The sequence below is a fragment of the Papaver somniferum genome, chromosome 4, assembly GCF_003573695.1.
Source record: "Papaver somniferum cultivar HN1 chromosome 4, ASM357369v1, whole genome shotgun sequence".
Classification (NCBI taxonomy): Eukaryota; Viridiplantae; Streptophyta; class Magnoliopsida; order Ranunculales; family Papaveraceae; genus Papaver; species Papaver somniferum.
The window spans coordinates 52,557,754-52,581,408 of record NC_039361.1 but is presented as its reverse complement, the minus strand read 5'-3'; positions in this window follow the sequence as shown (position 1 = coordinate 52,581,408).

Sequence of the window (23,655 nt, the reverse complement as noted above, 5' to 3'; positions counted from 1 at the left end):
ACAACGCAAAAGCCTCTTTTTTCTGTCAATCATGCTTCCTTTCACCAATGGCAAAAGAGAAGTTCTGCAGTCATACTCCCCAGATTGGATCTGAATGAACTTCAGTAGATTAAGGGGCAGATAGGGAGAGCAAATATCTCTTGATAACAGTGAAAGGAGCATGTACTCTCCCCTGAGTCACCAACAGCTGCAACACCATATTCGGTCATATCCAGAAATTTGCTTGCATTTGAATCAACTTCAAATGTAAGATGCATTCTCGAAAGAACTTGATCAAAGTAGAAACACCCCCACACAGGTACTTAATCCTAGATGTTAGTACACCCACGGCCCACCTTCTTAATAACAACAAAAATCTGACTGCCATGATCATTCATTTCTAAAAACCTAAATACTAGTAATATCAATGAAAACCCATGTGAGAAATTTAATCTTCAAATGCAGGTTAGTTTCAAAACAATGGTTATCAATTCTTTCAAATCTTAAGTACTACTTAATCATAAGGTTATTGCCAAATTGTGGGATACGAATCACTTTGTAACCTATTCAAGACGGAGCACAAATCAAATCTAAGAAGACGACAATAACCTTATGATTATGATTAAGTAGTTTGGGGCCTAGTTAGTAATTCGGCATATTATTCGGGAATAATTCGTTAACGCATCCGAATCGTCCGAATTCGAATCATACGGCCGAATAAGTTGAACCCCTTCCCTAGTACGCGGATTCTATGAAGGTCCCGAATCATACGCGTATTATTCGTGCCGCATAAAAGTTCGGCGTATTAATTCGCCCTGCTTTGCTTGCAGCCCAGACAGAAAACATCGAAATGGGCCCAGCTAACTAAGCCCAACTGCCCATTTCCCTCTCTTATAATTGGATTTCCACAAAAACATGAGGTGAGGATGGACCTCATGACCTCCAAGTCCCTTGGTATCCCACAAAGCCACTGGGCCAACCGCTCCTAGCCGATATAATCAGAGAAGACAATAACCTTAACTCAAACCAGAGAAGACAATAACCTTAAAGATCACGTGGTTTGGGTTACAAAACATATGTCTTGGAAAGTGGATTACACATATAATATTTAGAATTATAATGTTTAGTTGATGAATATAATATTAATTCATTGTTTATACTTGCTAAAAGGTTGTCTAATTTATCTGGATTTATTTTGAAAAAAGAAATAAATTCGAAGGAAACACTTGGTGACGAAGGATTAACATAATCATTTACGAAGACTTTAATATCATGAATAATTATTTTTTATTGTTCGAAATTATTATTGATTTTCATTTAACTAATAATGAATATTGGAGTTGAAAGAAATGAATACCATTACATTGAAACTAAACTATCTCCATGTCCAGGGAATACCAGGGAAAATCTCAAAAAAAAACATCATCATTTTCTACGGGAGAATCAGTAATAACGTTCATAACTCATTCTTGGTAAAAGAAAGCCTAAATACTATTCGAATCCATACTGTAAGACCACTTAAACCAATGTGAGAATTTTATATACAACAAGAACCCATTTAAGAAACTCATTGCTTTGTTCTTTTGACACTACAGTTTTAGGCATCAGAAAGTTCATGTACCAAATTTCGCTACTGGCAAATATTGATAATTTAGAGCAGTTGTTACTAGCCAAAACAGGAAATCTACAGTTGTGAGTTGAGGTACCTTCTGTGAACAATTAACAATTAACCCTTCTGTTTTTGTGAAAGAATAAGAAGTACTCTTGTTGAAGGGGGAATTCTTGAATCAACATTGTCATCATAATCTGGTACAACAAAGTTTTAATTAAAACCCTAATTTAAAAAAATCGACTAGAAACAACTAATCAAGGAGATTAAAAATAAAACAAGATTTTTCCCAGTAAACCTCTGCAACTAAAAGTGAAAGGTGGGAAAAACAAAACTCACTGATTGATTAAGAGAAGTTTCGTCGATAGATAAGTGCGGCCCAGAGGTTTTTCGAAAAGAAGTGAAAGACGAGAGGAATGAAATACGAAGGGTTTAACTGATGGATAAAAAGAAGAAAGGAAAAGCGAAAATATTTAGGTTTTCAAGAGTACCGGAACAACATCCCGTGGCTTGGGTTTCTAGCCATCCACGACGCCGGTTTCTCTAAAAAACGGCATATAAACATGAGAAATTTGCTGGTTGGTCCACAAAATCCGACCCAAGTTATCCTCTAGTCCAGCGGCAGAAAACATTTAATCGCTAGTCAAAAAAACATTTGAAAAGAGTAAAATTACTAAGCTAACCCTAACAACACGCGCGTTAGAGTCGTAGTCAGAAAACACATGGAATAAAACACGCGCGAATTCAGTTTTTTCTTGTTTTCATCGACATATTTTCAGTTTTCATTCTTCTTCTTCCTTAGTTTTTCATTCTTATTCAGAGAAAACAAAATCCACAAAACCAGATCGAAAAACAAAATCAAAATCTAGGTCAAATTTATCTTCTTTATTCAAAATCAAAAACTAGGTCAGTTTTTCTTCTCCTAAATCTAGGTATGTTTCATCATCTTTATTCAATAATCATTTTAAAATCGAAAAACAAAATCAAAACCAAAACCCAATCTGTTTTTCGTTGAAGAGGAAAAATGGTTAGTTTGGTTTCTGTAGAAAACCTAAGCAACAGAAGATGGTTACAACAAGAAAGAGAAGTAATTGAAGAACCCTCTTTTCACCAAAAGGGAAAAAGAAGAGAACCTGTGGTACTGATTAAACTACAACAAAAAAGAAGAAAATGATAAGTGCATAATTCATATGATTTTAGTGTCAGTTCCATACTTGTTTTAGCTATTATTCTTGCATATTTTCGTATTATTACTTTGGTTTTCTCTTATTTGTCTCAGTTAGGTGAATCATCCAAAAAAGGAGCTACAAAGTGCTTAAAATATCTATGAAGAGAAGTATTCCATGTATCCAAGTGCCCAAGTCCAAGAGAAGTTGAAGAAGTGCGACGAAAAGGAGCAAAACGCTCAAAATCAAGAGAAGGGCCAAAGACCGATCTTAACTCAATCAAATAAAGGATTTCTCATCACCATCTTGAAGAGAATTGAAAGATAAAAATAATTCAAAAAGAATGAGGTCATTCCGAGTTCGGATGAAGAAGTTGTGGCCAAAACAAGTTTTTATTGAATACCGAAGACAGTAAAGTTCGCAGATGGGTTTCATACTTTAATTACGAAAATTTCTGTTGGAATTTGAAGTTCCTGGACTGGTTCACGAACTTAGCAAGTGGAAAACATGTATTAATACCTTGTAAAGCCTAAGGTCACGTTTGGATTCGTTATTTCGTTATTTCGGGTCAGGTTCTTGAACCAAACTAAATACGTGAAAACCAAGCAGTGTAAAATAAAAAGGTGTTAGGTTATGTAAAATGATATCACATCAAGAGGTCACGAAATTGTAAAGCTTGGAGAGGAGAAAAATCACACGGAGTGAAAGATAGGGTTTCAGAGCGATTCTCAATCGTAACGATATCTCTAACCTTTTCTTATATGTACTAGTACAACACGCATGCGCGATGCGCCTGCCTTTCCGTTTGTTCCGTAATTTTGTTGTTTTTGTGTAGTAGTCAACAGTCGAAATCAACACTCAATCAATTTTCACAGTCAACAATTGACACAAAGTGGTGAAAACTCATTTCAAACTAATCCGCAAAAAATTATTACAACTAAATTCTACCTTTTCATTTAGTAATTTTTCAATCATAAAAAAGGTGCGATGCGAGGGCCTTGGTTATGCGTCCGATGACGTCCCTTCCTTGCCAAACTTAAATCATGGAATAACAAACGAAATACTGGACCATGAGGCTAAAGAAGATGTTGACTCGACATGAATGTTTGGGTACATTTTCTTCCCCCCGTCTTTTAACATTAGCAGGTATATAAATACCTAAATGAACACCCCTAACTATAGAGTAAAGAGTATAATAGTAACCAATCCACCAATATTTGGTTGAACAATAAATCGGTAATTCTTCAATTTCTGAAAATCAACAACAATGTGAAATGAGTGATGACAAATGGTAGGGGTTCAGCAACTGCATCTTTCAATCGTCTAAATTGGAGTGTCGAATTAGGAACCCTTCAATACTAACAGTTGTAACATCAACCATCAAGCATATATGTCCCGAAGACAAAGTGATGAAAACACTTCCAATACCAAAAAACACTAAGCAAGCTAGAACCAAGACATATTGGGACATACCAAACCCTGACTTTACCATGTAGAATATAATTCATGGTTCGAAAATTATTGATGGGAGCCGATAGGAAATCCTTAGGATACTTGACCAAACTTTACAAAGTAATAAATGTCAGGGTATATTATGGTTATATCTTAGTTTTTCGTAAAAGCCTGTGACAGCATCCTACCCTGTTATACAAATGAAACCTAAGCAAGAAGTGAACTAAAATATGTTATCAAAAGGTGCATAGATGATTTTGAATAAAAAAAAGTGTGTGGAAGCATGTACCCTTTGTTCTACAAATAAAACCAAAGAAAAAAGCGAACTAACATCCGTCATGAACAGGCACACAAAAGATTTAATGAAACAATGATATTTTGTTAGGCATTTACACAAACTGGGAACAACATGCTTTTGAGTCCATGCACATACTTCAAGTAGTCTCTAAATGGTGTAAAATCAATTTACTATGACTGGTTTTCTCCGATTCATTAAATGGTTTAAACTCAAACTCCGTCATTCGAATCAATTAATTTTCTAATGATCCAAGTAGTAGTATGTCACCAATTTTTTACGTAGCTTAAGTTTTCTCCAACTAACTCAAACACCATAAGCCTACGTATCAGTATCCCCAAATAACCCAAAATGAGACATACCGGTATGTTGGCCTCCAAATTTCTACATCAAATTCTAGTCCTAGTAGGGGCGAATCCAGTAGGGGGCCTCCACTAAATTCCGTAGAAATACTAATCCCATGTATCCAATTCATTCAAATACATACCGGTATATATTTCCACCAATAATAAGTAAGCAACCCATAAAATATAGGTCTTCTAACCATTGATGACAGTGAAATCATTCGTAGATCGAATAAACAACCTAGATATAAAATAAATACACATTTCTATCTTTGTACCTGGTTAATGCGCATGTTGTCAACCTAGATATAAAGTTCGCAGACGGGTTTCATACTTTAATTACGAAACTTTCTGTTGGAATTTGAAGTTCGCGGACTGGTTCGCGAACTTAGCAAGTGGAAAACATGTATTATATTAATACCTTGGAAAGCCTAAGGGCACGTTTGGATTCGTTATTTCGGGTCGGGTTTTTGAACCAAACTAAATACGTGAATACCAAGCAATGTAAAATAAAAAGGTGTTAGGTTATGTAAAGTGATATCACTTCAAGAGGTCACGAAATTGTAAAGCTTGGAGAGGAGAAAAATCACACGGAGTGAAAGCTAGGGTTTCAGAGTGATTCTCAACCGTAACGATATCTCTAACCTTTTCTTATATGTATATCATGGATGTTTCTACATCCATGAGTAGCTAAACACCTATTGATTGAAGATGAATTCTAAGTTGTAAACAAGATTTGAGTTATTATATTAATCTATTTTGAAGTTCTTCATATGATTATCGTTTGTTTATACTATAATAAATATTTATGATTGATTGATAGATTGTTTAGGTGACCAACTAAATTGATTTGTTGATTCAATCTATTGCTAGTATGATACATGGGGCCAGAACCACCAGTGGGGATGCATAGGTATGTGATGGTGGTGTTCAAGCAGAAGGGCGAGCTTAAAATGGTCGTGGAGGAACCTGCATCCCGGACGCACTTTAACACTCGAAACTTCGCTGAACAGTATGATCTTGGAATCCCTGTCTCGGCTTTCTACTTCAACTCTCAGAAAGAATGACCTGCCACTGCGGGCCATTAGCTGGTGAATAAGTAAGCTTAAGACTTGAGTAGTTTTAACAGTTAACAGTGTATGATACTGAATACCTTGGTTGTATTTGTATTTTTTGTATACATAAGTATTTACTTGTATATGTATATTTTCACCTCTAATAATACGCGTATTTACTTGTATATGTCCACTCGACTTAAAGATGTAAGATGAAACATTGACAAGATTTATTCCCTCACAAACTGCGATCAAACTATATATGGTTTGTTTTCTCCTTGCTGCACAGTATGTCCACAGGTTTCCCAGTTACCACTCTCTATGGATAATATTTGAATCATCCAAAATCCAATAGTTTTGCCAAATAATTGTCCTATTCTTCGAGTTCGAGTTCCTGCCAATTCTTGGCAGGATTGTACTAGATGTTCCAGGTGGTACAAGCCCATCTGAAGGTTGGTCAATGTACATCCATCCAATATCCACATACTTAAAAGTTGGCTCTAACAACTAAAAGTTCTTTTTTAAAAAGCAAAACCCACCTTTTTTCTTTCATACTGAATCAAAATGTCACATAGTGTGTTAATTTGATCTTGATTTAACATTGCACACATGATAGAAAGTTTTTCTCTGAATTATAATGCAAGTGAGCAAATGGCCAAGTCAGTTGCCGTCAGTCATTCACGGGGCATGGCTCCGATCGATTTCACGTAACTTTGTAAGGATGTGCCCTTGAATTTCATATACGCGCTTCCAGACAACACTCCACCATAAGGTTGACAGTCCTGTTCCCGGACAATCTGCTCTTGTAGTGGTTTGTTCTTTGGAAGTAGAGAGATCGACATTCATTGTACGTAATTAGCTCACTGTTATCCTTGAGGAGAAAATGCACCTTTGAACACAGTCCGAGAAGATAAATGCACCTATGAACAAAATCTTTCTGAAAATTCTTAAGTAGGGAGAGGAAATGAAATCACCTCTTGGTCGGGACTTACTTGGATCTCTTCTTGTGGGAGGAGCAAGGAGAATCCCAACCTGCATTGCCTGGCAGGATGTAACTGGAACTAGCGCGGCAAACTCTTTCTTTAATTGAACTTGTTTTTTTTTGTACTTCAGCGCAAAAACTCTGCGTATGAATAGACACAAAAAGTTGTTCGTTGGTCAAACTAAATTACATGATTTCAATAATGGGTCATGAAAATTTATGAAGACTACGAAGGTCGAAGACTTACCGAGGACCCATTACAGGCTCTCATTCTTGATGGGAATCACAGGCTCTCATTATGTTATTGGTTTACTTAGAAAGAATCCATTATGGACTTGCAAATTTATTAGTAGGAAATTAAATAAACCAGCAGATAAGCTGGCTAAGCACTCTAGGAAGTTTCATATTAGTAGTAATTGGATACAATATCCACCAAACTTTATTGTTGAAGCATTACATGCTAATATACAAGGTGTAACAGATTCCGGTTTCTAATAAATTTTTCTCTAGCATCAAAAAAAAAAAAAAAAAAAAAAGACTTACAGAGGACCCAATCTCTTTTAACTGACATTGAAAAAGCCTCAGTTGAAGGAGCATGTACTCTCCCCAAGTCACCAACAGTTGCAAGATCATGTCTGGTCATATCCAGAAATTTGCTTGCAGAAATTTTGAATCAACTTCAAATGTAAAATGCATTCTCCAAAGGACTATTTTTTTTTTTTGATAAATCCTAACTTTGATTTTTGGGTACATTAATTAATATCATTTACCCCTTCAAATTTTTTTCCTCAAAAAGTACAACTTTTCACTATCAAAGTTGCAACACTCGAGCACAGTTACCTAACCCTAGATGTTATTACAGCCTCCTTCTCAATAACAACAAAATCCGAATGCCGATTACATTCATTTCAATACAAACCTAGTACTAATAGAATCCATATGACAAGACCAATTGAAACCCATGCGAGAAATTTTATCTTCATATGCAGGTTAGTTTCAAAACAATTGTATTCAATTCTTGCAAGTCCTCATTACTGGTTAGATGAAAGTCATCAATGATACTACTCTCTCTCTATGAACGATTGTGTCACAACTTCATCACCAAATTCGGAATTCATTTATGGTACGTTTTCCCTAGATTTCGTTTGTTCCAATGTAAATCCCCATAAGTTATACCTTATAGCGCTTTTAAATAATGGTTTAATTTTATGTTCAACAACTAAACATTGTCGTACTAAGTATCACGTATGTAATCCACTTTTGAAAATATCGGTTTGTTGCCCAAACTACTTAATCTTAAGGCTATTATCTTCTCGGGTTAGTGCTTCTCACATGGAATTGGTTACAAAGTAGTTCGTATCCCACAATTTGGCAAGAAGAAAGGTTGGTACTAAATTACTTTATCTTTTTACCAAATTATGGGATACAAATCACTTTATAACCGATTTCAAAGGAGGCACAAATCAAACCCGAGAATATATTAATCATAGAATTAATAAAACCACTAATCTTAAATGGTTTGTGTAGCAAAACTGATATCTTTGAAAGTGGATATTACATTTATAATATTTAGTCTCACAATATTTAGTGGTTGAACATAAAACTAAATCATTGTTTAAGATGCTAAAAGGTAACAAACAAAATCTAAAGAACACATATCAGAAATAGTTCCCGATGATAAAGTTGGGATATAATCATTTATAAGGAGAATAATATCATAAAAAATTGTTTTCTATAGTTCGAAATTATTATTAATTTCATCTAACTAATAATGAATAATGAATAATGGAATTGAAAGAATAAATATCATTCTTTCGAAACTAAACTGTATTTGAAGATCATTTCATAACTCATTCTTGGTAAAAGGAATCCTAAATACTAATAGGATCCAAACGATAAGACCGGTCAAAACCCATGTGAGAAACTAATATACAACAGTTGCATCAGCACATTTGGGAGCCCATTTAAAAAACTCATTGCCTTGTTCTTTGTTCACTAGGGTTTTAGGCATCAAAAAGTTCATGGTACCAAATTTCAGAGTACTTGTTACTGGTAAACACTGATAACTTAGAGCAGCTGTTACTGGCCAAAACAGAAAATCTACAGTTGTGATTGAGTTGAAGTACCTTCTCTGAGCAAGTAACCCTTCTTCTTTTGTGAAAGAACAAGAAGTACTCTTGTTAAAGGGAGGAATTCTTGAATCAACATAATCTGGTACAACAAATTTTTAGTTAAAAACCCTAATAAAAAAAAAGAATCGACTAAAAACACATAATCCAAGAGATTTAATAAAACAAGATTGTTCCCAGTAAACCTCAGCAATTAAAAGTGCAAAAGAGGAATGTAAAACTCACGGATTGATTAACAGAAGTTACATCAATGGATAAGCGCGACGCATAAGTTTTTGAAAAATAAGTGAAGGACGAAAGGAATTAAATACGAAAAAAGAAGAAAGAAAATGCGAAAATATTTAGGTTTTCGTGAGTACCGGAACAACATCATGTGGCTCGAGTTTCTAGTCATCGACGGTGACTGTTGCTCTAGAAAAGGCATATGAAGTTTGTACCTTTAGAATTCCGCAATCAAACGGATCATAAGTCCGGTGGTCGTCTAAGATTGGGATTCAACTGTTAAAACCGCTGCCCGTTCACTTGGTTCAACTTATGATTCAAGGGATTGCCTTTTTTTCATAGTCTGTTACCAAGATCGGATTGGAATTCGACCAAGGAACAGGTTCATTAAAAAACTGATAATTAAAAGAGTTAAGCAAGCCTCCTAGATCATTTCCTATCCGATATTACAAAAAACTGCAGTGTGGGCTGCCCAAATTACATTTAATCTATTACAAAAAATAAGTTCCGAAATTTTAAAGTTCGCTACTTCAGGATTGATATTTTGGAAATCATTACTAATAGAGTATCTGAGTTTTCTTGCTTCAATCTACATTCCTTTAAGAAGCATCAAAGTAGGCATTGAATCACTCTGAAAAGTTACTTCATGACCACTCCATTGTGTTGCCCACCAGAAAGCAATTTCAGCACCTTTATTCTCTGTTCAAGGGATTGCTAAAACCATGAAATAACAAACCATTTCGCACAATATTTTTTATTTTTTCTCAAAATGGTTTGGGTAGGCCCACCATTATAGATTAACGACATGTATTCATTACACTAAACCTTTTAACGAAAATGTTTGAGTCCATTTATGTGCACCCCTCCTCTCATTATTGCTTCATATCTAACTATAATCATTTCCTTGGTTTTAAGGGGAAAGAGAAACAAACCTTGGAAATATGAACTCATTAGTGACATATAAATTCATATATATATATATATATACTAGGATATGACCCATTTCGTAACGACACGGGCTTTGGTATGTTCTTGCTAGCGCCGAATAATAGCTTCTTGATGTATCTGACTCTTATCCTATTAGTGTATAATTTTTTTTTTTGATACATGGGTCCGACTTATCTTAGTTGTAACAAACTTAGTATGACCTTGATAAGACAAGCTATACAATTGGGTGTTGTGAAAATGGTCCCGTGAGTTAATTTTCATTATCAATTGTAAACAATTTTAAGGTGGTATATAAATGATTTTTATGGGTTTTTTAATCACGAAGAGAAATTAATGTTAAAAGAAACGTCCATGAGTTAAAAAGATATGATCATAAGCACTAAAAGTATCGCTTGATGTTAGAAATCATTCAACTTTGATTCATTGCAATGGGGGATCATAGGACAGGTTGTGATGTTGGTTGTATACATGCCCCCGTGTTTTCCTTTGATTATAAAAACCCAAGAACAGACAGGCCCAGTATAAATAAAGTCTTAACCGAAACAGCACATCCTATATCACATATAATCAATTGAGTCTGTTCTTTGTTGTACAGTGTACACTACGTATCTTCTGGTATTATGTTTTGCTAGTCTTTGTTGAGTTTTCTTTTCTCCCGTTTACAGTTTCAAAATCGGCAATGCTATTCAACTCCCTATTATCTACCTCCCTACAATCTAAACCCCATATTAAGGGAATGGTGAACCCCACCTGAACCTGAATGCGGATCTCGATAGAGATGTAGGGCTTAGATTAGAGGGAGGTGAATAGGGAGGTGAATAGCATTTCCGTTTCAAAATATAAAAAACCAATAACGCGTGGAATTTTAGGAGACCATTCCACTCCAATCCAAAGTTGTAAAATCTAAAACGCACAGGAAATTTCATTATAACAAATCTGCTGAAGTACAGTTAACAATCCTTTACAGAATCATTCTCACACCGTCCAAGCAGTTGTGTGGTGTCGACGTAGGCGTCCACATCATAGTACATAATATATAGTAAAAATTGTACCCTTAAGATTAATTTCAAAGAAAGAAATAGCAGTAACCCGCAGTTTTTGAACAGCTTTAAAATTTCTATATCGCGCAATGAGATACAAAAAACATGATTAATTTGTTTTTCTAAATAACATGCTTGAGTTTTGCAGTAACCGGGATGAATAATTTTGGTTTTTAGTGAATCAGAGGACTAAGAAAGTGTACTGCCAACATCTTTTTATTGCCAAACAGAGGCCAAAAAAGTGTTATTTCTACCAAATCTCTATAGTATGGGATAAAAAGAAACAACTTGCGAGCTAATCAATGAACTCCACTTTCAAGGGGATGAAGCTTGTTAAGAAGACCAACGATTAAGCATCTGCAACAACCAATAACAGAAAATAGAAAATTAAGTATATGCAATGACGAAAAACATATACACTGAGTTTCCTTGCACTATCAAAACATTAATATAGCTGATAAAATTGGTTTGCCCCATTGGTTGTATTAAAACATAAGGCCAGAGACTTTCGTGTTTAACGTCACCAGTTTGTTTAGCTCTCCCTTACTGCCTTCGTTTTCTCTTTTGGTTTTTCATCCAGTTTGGCTTTGTCCAAGCTTTCTTCCTGTTTTGTTTTTTGCTTTGGTGGTTGGTTGGGTTGCCTCTTTGGATTTCCCTCATGTTCTAATAAATCTTTCTTTATCGCACTAAAAAAAGAGAAAAAGATAGATTATCAAACGACAAAAGAAGTATATACAGGTCACAACTGATAAAAATGCTTTTTTTTTTCCGAAAGATTATTTCCATTGTAACGCTGAGAGCCAGCACGTTCAATCTCATCAAATACACATCAAGCACACACCAACATGGACTAACATTTGATGAGGAATATATAGCAAATCCTAGATCCTTTTAATTAAACACATGATCAGTAAAGCATCATATTCCAAATCTGACTCGAAGGTAGTTACATTTCACAATTTTTATAAACTAACAGACTAATTTGAAATGATGAACATAAACAACGATTGATAGATAAACTTACATGTTGTAATGAGATCAAATATTTACTGCATAATTCTTGTAACCTAATTTTTTTTAAACAGAGATTATTATAATCGGAATTGTATGAATAACCAAAGAAAAATCAAAGAAATTCAATTCACAATAAAACAATTCAATAATCAAATTAAAACTAAGCCCTAAATTATTATCCTCTGGCATGATCGATGGCGGAAATACCTGATCAGAATACTTTTTTGTTTTTTTTGTATGGATGAGAAATAGATTCGATCAAAGAAATAGGAGTACTCAACAACGCTAATGAGTGAGAAATAAAAACCCGAGTAAACAGATCATGTAAGGTTTTTCCTTCACACATTTATACGTGTAAGTGTCATCATTAGGAAAAAGAGAAACGGCTTTGGCCTTCAATGAGAATTAACTCCACAAAATAAATGAGAGATTTGGGTGAGTAAGTGCAAGCACGGCCTTGAAGGGAGGTGATTGAGTACTCTTATCTGTAAATCACCGTCCAATTATGGTCAGATTGAATGAGGACCATCCTTTATATGTCCAAATTGTAGATATTATTGGATCGATCACAACCGTCTTTTATGTATCTAAACTGTGGATAACCGTCGATATGGTAAAACACCATTGTCCCTTATAATATAGATATTGTCACGCCTCTAATCTTAAACCTTCTTAGCCAATAGGATTATAGCCTAAACCTGAAGTATCAACTTCTAGATCATCGATCTTAAGGAACATAATTACATAAAGTAAAACAAAACTAATTCCCAAGCACTCTGATACTTTATAGATGAAATCTCCCAAAAGATATTAATATATATGTGTATTGTTTTACAAACAACAAGAATTCATATATAAGAAAAATACAAAAAAACGTTCTTAATCGGCTATCGGTTTAACTACGGAAGCGGATGTCTTCAAGCATACCATCTCTTCGGAAAACTGAAACTGAAGTGGGAACGAGTGAGCATATCATCCCAAAGGGGTGCCCGATGGAAACATATAACTTTCAAGTAATCACTAACATGCCTCACAGTTCTAAAGAATATAAATTGAAAGAAAATAAGAAGAAACTAATCATACAACAATTTATAGATCACGAAGCAAGTGTCACTCTAACCACGCCAAACTCATTGGAGAAGACGATGCAAAAGCAACTCTAATCAATAATAATAACATCGTCCACACAGAGTGCCCATACAAACCATGATTCAAAATATAACCATCAAGATCAGAAAGTTAGACAAACAAGTATAATATGCACACAAGTGATTTCTCTCAAATAGAATAGTATATATAATATCATAACGGATGAATTGCCGCCCTACTAGGTAATATTCAAACGGATGAGTTACCGCCCTACTATCTTAATAAGCAATAATACTATAACGGATGAATTACCGCCCTACTAATGAAATAGTTATAATAATATAGCATACAGATGTATTACCGCCCTACTAGGTAATATTGTCGACGGATGAGTTACCGCCTTACTTAACTTAGCTAAGAGCCGTGGGGAAACACAGACAATCCTTGCAGGGAAATCTCACAATGCATATCAAACACAAACATATTCAATTACAACAACATGCTCACAGAAAATAAGGACGCATCATGCTCGCAGATAAAGTAATTTAATGCAAACAGATAGTAAAGTCTCATCATGATCGCAGATAAATAAAGCTTAATGATTACAAGAAGGTTACAGAGTTCCCACCTGATTTGATGACAAGCCATGCCTACCTCGAGATACACTATCCATTGGTTCATCCTTTGAATCGATCGTTGTTAATAAAGACTAACTGTTAATCATACAAGCACTCTAAGATATTATCCAATAGGCTCACACAAGGTTCATAACATAACATTATACAAATCTCTAGTTATCGGTTAAGTGAATATCTAATGGTTTTACACCTTTTTCTTATCTATGTTTAACACAGGTTACTAATTCAATTAGGTTGGTTCTATAGTCCATTAGATAGGTCTTAAGAAGATATACAACTTTGTAGAAGGAATCAAAGGTCAATTCGGACCATAAGGAATCCAATTCATCAAGATAAGAAAGCTGGCTCTAAGCCAAGTCCATTAATCCGGACCATTACACAAGCCATGGCCCAACTGTGTCAACTAACGGTCACTAACAGTCAATGGCTCAACTAACAGTCAACATCCAAGGCCTGGTCAATAGTCAAGGTTAAAGTCCATGTCAAATGGTCAACTCGGTCAAAGTAGTCAACTGAGTCAAATCAGATCAAAACACTGAATCAACTCAGTCAGGAAGGCCAAATCAGTTAGGCATCTGATTGATCTGAAAGGAAACTGGACTGAGCCATTGCACAGGCCAAACATACTAATGCACATTCATTATGCAACACAAACATGCCATGACTAAAGAAAAATGCATTTATAACTTCCTTGCAAAAGTACACAGCTTAACTATCCCTCCCTTGTTTCAATTCAGACGTTATATTTCCATGACTCCATGAACTGCAACTTCATTACATCAATCACCCATTCTTCTTACACATTTATCTAAAACTCTTACACCAATTGCAGCTTCACTTCGATTACATTTCACACAGCCCATACAGATTTCCTGACAGCAACCAAACCATGAGCTGACTTCAATCCAGTTCACCTCAGCATCACCAACATCTTCCTCATGTTCTCACCAGCTACCATGCACGTTGTACATCCCATTTCCAAAAGTTGCAACTAAGGCTGCATACGGTGCGGTTCGGTGCGGTTATGACTAAAACCGTTCACCTAACCGTGTATAGCACGGTTTCCACTTTAAAAACCGTAACCGAACTGTGTTGGAATCGGTTCGGTTATAAACCGATCCACGTCGATTCAATCGGTTACGGCTTTTAATTGGTTTTCACCGATTCATAAATTTAATCAAGAAAAAAGATGAAACTTACCATTAAATCAAAAATGAACCTTACCATTAAATCAGATATAATGAATCAAGAATACAATTCAATTCAATAATTAATGTCATCAATTGAATCAAGATTACAACGAATAACAAACAACAACAATTTAGAAGAAATGATCTTTCAGGCGTTTTCTCAAATAACTTTTCTGCATAACTTGGTGGTATCATTCCGCGTCAATGAATCATCTTGTGAAGTTCCCCAATTCCTGCAGATTCAATTCTAACACAAACCCATAACTCAAACCACTTTCCCATGTTCTTTATTGGCACGAACACACACCATCCATGATTTATATAAATTAAAACAGAATATCAATTTTAAACAAAAAGTATCAATTCCATCTTCGAATTATCTTCTGCAACTCTACAGAAACCCTAATTCAAAAAGACATGATTTACATGAAAAACCCAAATTTGATTTATATGGCCCATATGATTATCTGTTGTTTCATATGAAAACACTAATAAAAATAAAACGATTTTAAAATGAGAAGAAGAAGAATATGATTCATATGTTGTTTAACTAAAAATCAAATTCGTATGGTTTCCCATATGGTAGCTATGATTCATATATCAAAACGAGAAGAAGAAGATGATTAAATTCATATATAAAGCTAGGGTTTCATCATATTCCATAACTGATTTGAAGTTGAAGATTTGTTTGCTGAAGATGATTACTGAATCACTGATGGAGAAAAGAAATTAGGATGGGGAAAGGTGGTGATTGTGGTGAACGTGATGTAGGTGATGGTGATGGGAAAGGGAAGAGCCGCTGCTGGAAAGAAAGATGAAGAAGGAAACGAAGTGGTCGGATGTTTAGGGTTTGTGTAATATATATTGAGATGGATGGCCAGGATATAATTAGATGAGTGGTTATAGATGATCGGGTTTTCGGTTCAGTTAGGGTGCGGTTAATGGTGGAGCCATTGGCCGAACCGAAGATCTAACGGTTATCAAAATTAAAACCGTGACCGTCCGTTGGATATCGGTTTGGTTCGGTTACGGTTCGGTTTGTGCGGTTATGGTTCGGTTTGTGGTTGCGGTTCGGTTTTTGTGCAGGCCTAGTTGCAACTAACTAATGATTTGTTTTAGCTCAACCTGCAACAACTGCAATCATCATCTCAATCCATAGTTCATCTTCTAATCTCAACACATCAAATACCACCAATTCAGCTGAATTAAAACATAACCCCTTTACTACCTCAATTCAAGACCACAAATCAATCTTCATCATCTTCTTAAGATCATCACAAGAACCAATACACCATAACCACCACAAATACTCATCACCAGTATACTTCATACACATTTCAGCTCCCTTCTTTGCACTAAATAACACTACCATAATCTCTTCCTTGTCTTGCATAATTCTGCCACAGTTGAACACCTAACTTGCAACACCCTCTTCAGTACAGAAAGTCCATACATTAATCACACCACCACCCTTGTAACACCTATTTCTAAGCTCACTAACACCACCTGCATCAACCCAGCATCTTCAACTCATTCAATACACGCAGTAGCAGCATATGTTATTCTATTAACTTCTGGGTTTTATTTAAGGTTCACCAACAAATACAGAACCACCACCATTACCAACTCAATTCATTCTCCACCTCCACCAGCAACATCTACATCTTTATAATCATCCAAAGTTTCTAATTCAGGAACACTAATTTCAAATTGGGGAAGAACAGAACAAACCCTAGTTCTATATGAAATTCAAATTAAACTTCATGTATCTATTTACACCTCAATTAACACAAACCCTGTTGGGATACCAACACCAATCTAAAATACGGGTGCCTTTAGTAATTAATTTAGGGTTATTTACTTGTTTCCCAAGATATGTTCTCTATAAATATATTAGTTTGTTCTAGGGTTTTAATTATCCAATGAATATATAGAGTTTTGAAGTTTGTCAATTGGTGGCTAATCCCCAATCAAAGGATTTTTATCGTATCGGTTTCAGATCTCAACATTTGGATCAGAGCAGGTACATTTCATCTTCCGCTGCAAAGAAAAAAAAACGAACGGGTGTTGCTGACGTTATCTATCGAAAAGCATCAAGCCGACGAAAAATGAACGATTGCTGCTGACGTTATTTATCGAAAAGCATCAAGTCAACGAATCAAAAAAAAACAAAAAAAAAAAGAAATCCAAAAGATTGTCGCAACAATCTATCAAGGAAGTAGCATCATCTATCTGGGAGGAGTAAAGTACGACGACAAACAAATTGGTTGGCGTGTGTTAGTGGAAAGGTGAAGTTGCTGGTTATTCTTTGTTGGTTACATACTATACAACAATAACTGACAAGGTGCCACAACAAAATACAAGGTCTCGTCATTATTGGTTGTAAACATCAAGGTCAACAGCAACCTCCACAATCAAGCACGTTAAAACAAAAGGCTCCATGGTATTTGTCCGCAAGCCATCAAGGTCCACAATCAAACTCAACAGCATCATGCTGGCGGTTCTTGTTATGGTTCCGGAGCGAGAGTTGACTTTCCAAGTGCATCGTATAACAAGAGCATGTCTTCTAGGCCATGGTAACGTGGTTCCGTCATACGGTTCAAGCTTGATAAGGTTATGGAAGCCGCCTTGGCGAGGAGTTACAATGCACGAAGAATACAAAATATTTGGGCACTTTTAGGATTTGTTAGTTTAAGATTTTTATTAGCTTTTGGATTTAATTAAAAATAATGTTTTTAGAAACTTGGTTTTTTCCGAATCAAGGGTTATTACTTTAGTCTTAGGATCCAACTTGAGGACAAGTTGTGTTTCAAGGGATTGGGGATGTTGGGATACCAACACCAATCTAAAATACGGGTGCCTTTAGTAATTAATTTAGGGTTATTTACTTGTTTCCCAAGATATGTTCTCTATAAATATATTAGTTTGTTCTATGGTTTTAATTATCCAATGAATATATAGAGTTTTGAAGTTTGTCAATTGGTGGCTAATCCCCAATCAAAGGATTTTTATCGTATCGGTTTCAGATCTCAACAAACCCATTCTATAATCAATCAAACCACATCAAAATCATAAAGCAATTTCAATGAATTCGAAACTCTAAATTACCTTTTATCGATTCACTTTCAGAACAGCTTCACTTTATCAATTCGGTGATAACCCTTCAATTTTTCATCCATTAACGATACTATAACATCATCCGTTCTACACGAACCCTAACTTCGATTCAACTTCAACAACACCTTCTTCCCATTATGGAGTTCAAACAACCCCAGTTATAACTTCATCTCCTTCAATTCAACGTACTAATAAGTTTCGATGAATATGTCACATGAAAATAACTCAGTTCTTCTGAACTGAGATCGACATCAAGAAGGAGAAGAGGAACAGAGAAGAAGAAGAAGAAGAAGAAGAAAGGAGAAAAAAAGAGAAGAAGAAAAGAGAAATGACTTTCTCTTCGACACGTAATGGTATAAGGACCATCAAAACTTATGAAGGCGCCCATGATATTGATAAGGGCAGCCAGGCGGTTTAGATGTAAAACGATTATTTTTCCCCTTGTACAATTCTGATGTTATCTTCTTCGTCCGGTATCCGATTGACACGTTCGAGTAGTCCATTGCGTATAACTTTTCGAGACCTATTTATCTGGTACTAATTTCGTATCTAGATCGTTGTTAGATTAATTTCTAGTAATTAAAATTACATTAACTAATCGGGTCATTAGCGACTAAGTCGGCTCTTGATCATCGCTAGACCAGTCAAATAGCGTTGACGAGCTTGAGGGTCCTTATATATATATATATATATATATATATATATATAGGTAAGAAACTCAAAGATTTATCCAACTATCCAAGTACTATTTGATCAAGAGAAAAAGATAAGTGGCGAAAAATTTCAACTTTTGTTTAGGGGAGATTGAAAAATCATAATCATCGTCAGATTCATAAGTATTAAATATATGGGGACCTAGTTTCTTTTTATTTTCATCTAAAAAAAGTTAATCCATGATCCTAAGCAAACTGATGATTGTTGATGATTTGGCATAGAAATTACGTACAACCTTGTTTCCACTCTTTTTTCTTTTAAATCTTTTATACACTTCTGTTATTGTGATTGATATTTTGATTTATTTTAATCAATAGCTATTGAAAGAGATTGAGTAGTCATCTTCTAATAGATTCACAAGTCCAAAATAAATAGTTCATCCTACTGAATCCTAAACAAAAAAGTGTTTCACGATGGTACATATAGCACCCATTTGATTATCTTCTTCTTCTTACCATTTCCATTAAAAAAAATGTTCTTCGTCTTGAAAAGAGAGGTTCATACTTGGGGAAGTACATAGAAGCATAGAAAGAGAGAAATTCATTTCTTTCCAGTAGAACTAGAACCTTAAGATTACTCAGATGAAATTTACTACATATTGGAGATCTGGATCGTTCTTTTGTTAGGCTCATACCGGAAACATAACTTATGCAGTAACATTCATAATACACACTGTCATGGATCCTTGCTTATCTAAGTTGGAAAAAAAGAAATAACAAGTGATACAACACAGATACGAGAGAGCTAAAGAAAAAGAGAATAGCAATAGATTTAGAAGTGATAAGGGGACAATAGAACCATATACCTTTTCTTAAAATACAAAACTTATAAAAAACTATAATATCTAAGGTTAGATATGAGCCAATGTTGAGGGGAGGAATGTGCACCCCTGGTTAAGTAGGGGTGCACATAGATGGACTCTAAATGTCTTGAATGGTTTTCTTTTTGTCCCCCTAAACTAAAGCCGGATCCAGGTCCCTACTCGAATCCAGCCAGTTGGACTGGTCCTACTGTCAGACCCAATTCCGCCAAACCCCTCTATACAACTTAATACCAACCTCTGTGATGGGGATTGAACCTCTGACTTCCTCCTTACTGGAATTGATGGGATAACACTGAACTACGTCCTTGGACATGTCTTAAATCAGTTTAAACCACCAGATCTAACTCCCTTTTAAGATTACGAGGCTCGGCCTTAGAGACTCAGCCCCAGTTCTTTAAAATGATTAAGTTAATGGTTGAAAGGGAGCATCACTAGGCTCAGCCTTAGAGACAAAAACACTCTTTTTTCAAAATAGGAAATGAAGTATTTTATTTAAAATAAATCAATTAAACATTATTTTGGTCACTTAAGATCATATTATCGATCCAAGCAGGCCACTCATTGTACCATTCTACTTTAGTTATTTGAGTTCTTGCAAATTTGGCTAATGAATCCGCCAAACCATTTGCATCTTTATGAATGTAGCTATATTTTCAAAAATCAACACTTGCTAAAATAGATATAATATTAGTAGTGATATTATTATTGGTCCATTTTACAGTCGTTGGATGTTACCGAATAGCTTTCACAACATTACTGTAATCTTCCTCCAGATGGATATTCCTTGCTCCTTTTTCCTTAGCCCATAAAATTGCTTCCAGAGCTCTTAAAGCTTGAGCTTTTTCTGGATCTACTGCCCCTGTAGGTATGCATCTCACTCCATTGCATTCTTCTCCACGGTTCCTAAATATTAGTCCAATGACAGACGATACAGTGTTATCAATGTATGAAACATCAAAATTAATTTTCTCCACAATGTTTATCCTGAAGGATGTATCATGACATGTCTATCCTGAACATTGTTTCTGATCAATCTGTCAATGTTTGTGAGCTTCCACTCCTCAGCATGATTAATTATATTTTCAAAAACGATATTAATATCCATCACAACATTATCGAAAATTTTAGAGCACCTTCCTTTCAAATATACAAGGATATGAAACTGACATACTCAAAATTTCTTTGATCAACCTGCACACTTATATTATTAGTATTGAAAAAAGTACATAACCAATTATGAAAATTATAGTTTCTTAGAGTATGATAGAGATTAGGATTTACTATATTCCAGAAACTAATAGTAACAGGACAATCTTAAAACATGATAGGCAGTTTATATACCATTGTCACAAAGAGGACAAGACACACTTTTATGCCTAGTAAGTCTTGCTAGTCTATCCTTAGTGGGGAGACAGGCATGACATTTCCACATAAACTGTTGAATTCTAGGTGGAAACTTAATTCTCTAGAAGGATTTCCAATTTACATTTATAATATTTCTAGTGGATTCATTTGACAGAAAACACCATTATAAGAAGAATCTAAGTTTATCATAACCAGAGAAAGGAATCCTTATGCTAGTTATCTCTTTCACAGTCTCTTCATCAAATAGAGCTTGAAGATTATCTACTTTCCAAGTTTTACTATCATTGCCTACTAACTGACTAACACATATCATATTAGTAGAATAATTGACAGAGTAAGGAGGCTTATTCTTGTTTGGTATCCAGTTGTTCTTCCAAATTAATGGATATGTTTTCTCCATCTCCAACCTCCCGGACATAATTTTTTTTGACAATATCTATACCTTGACATATCCCTTTCCACACCGAAGAACCCTGAGAGTTCACAACATTAATAAGAGGATTAATATTAACAAAATATTTACATCTTATTATTTTTACCCATAAATCATCCTGATTATTAAGCAGACTCCAAGCTAACTTAGTAAGAAGGGTTCTTTTAATGTTTAAGCCACCTAGAACTTTAGGAAGAACAACATATAGCCATCTTTTTGGACATATACACCCTCCAGTTTCATTTTTACCCTATTGGAAATTCATTCGAACACTATCTATTTTATCTATGATCTTTTTTGGCATGGGAAAAACAGCTAGATGGTAATTAGCCATGTTCCCTAAAACAGATTGAATAAGAACAGTTCTACCTGGAGGTGCAAAAAGTTTACCTTTCCAAGTAGATAAATTTACCTTATAACTATCAATCAGGTGAGAGAATGACTAAGACTTATCTCTTCGTAAAACAAGTGGCACTCCCAGGTATTTATCCTATAGAGCCATTCTTTTTAATTTACGATATATCAAAAAATATTGTTTTTATATTACCTGGAACTCTAGGATCGAAAGCAACTGCAGATTTATTAGAATTTAAAGCTTGACCTGAAAATTTTGCTGAACTGACTTATAATAGATGCTATATGATTAGCTTCACTTATTCTAGCTTAATGAAAACTAGACAGTCATCAGCAAAGAACAAATGAGTTATGGGAGGAGCATCTTTAGTTACCTTAAAACCATGAATAAGATTAAAATCTTTTGCAGTTTTTAAAGCCCTTGAAAAAGCTTCCATACACAAAAGGAATCTGAGGAAATCATATCTTACCCGTAACACCATTAAGAAGAATTGAAATTGACACTGTAGATATGCATTGTTCAATCATTTTGCACCAAATATCAGAGAAACTCAAAGCTTTTAGCAATAAAAAAAGACCATTCAAATTTATCAAATGCTTTTGGCACATTAAAGTTTTATAGCAATACCTCCATCTTTAGCTTTTGTTTTCTTTAAAGAATCATTTCATGAGATATAACAATGTTATCCTGAATAAGTCTACCAACAATGAAAGAAGTTTGGTTAGGAATAATAACCTTATGAAGGATCCTTTTCAACCTAGTAGCCAAAATTTTATATACTATTTTATAAGCCACAGTACATAAGCTTATTGGTCTGGAATCAACTGCAAATTTAGAACAATTGAACTCAGGAATGAGGGTAGTAAAATTATGGTTGAGTTGTTTTAAAATTTGCTGAGATTCAAAAAAAGATTTAACCATGTTTACTACATCCTGACCCACAGTCTCCCATATTATTTGATAAAAGCCAGCTGGGAAACCATCTGGACCTAGAGTTGTCCATGGTTTCATATCAAAAACAACCTACTTAACTTCATCATAAGAAGGGATATCAATGATCATACTGTTATCAGTTGAAGAAATACAAGGAAAAACATTATTCAAATAATTAATAGGATTGCTAGGATTAGTAGTTTTGCTCATATTAGGAAAATGATTCAATAGTTCATCAACAATCGCTTCCCTCTCAGTAAGCCATCAACCTGTACTAATATGTATAATATCAATTTGAGACTTCGCATTCTAAAATTAGGTTTTTGGTGAAAATAAGCAGTGTTCCTATCTTCAAACCTTAATTTATCATCCTTATTCCTTTGTTTCCAGTAATCCTCTTCAACTTGATACCAAAACTTAAGTTTTTCAGTTAACTCTCTAATAAGTTCAGAGTTTTGAGTACTTCTACTCCTAGAAATGACAACCAGATGAGACTGAATTTCAATAATTTTTGTTTTATATTACCAAAATAATTATAATTCCAATATTTAAGGATATATTTAGTTTCAAAAAGATTCCTATTAAGCCCAAAAGCATGAGAACCAGTATTATGACCACCCACTTATTATTTTTATTTTTTAAAAAGAACAAGAATCATCCTCAAACCAAGCTTTGTTAACTTTAAAGGGTTTTTTTTGGTAATATTATCCATCTTAGAGGTGACAAACATGATAGGGCAATGATCACTTCCTAATGTTGTAAG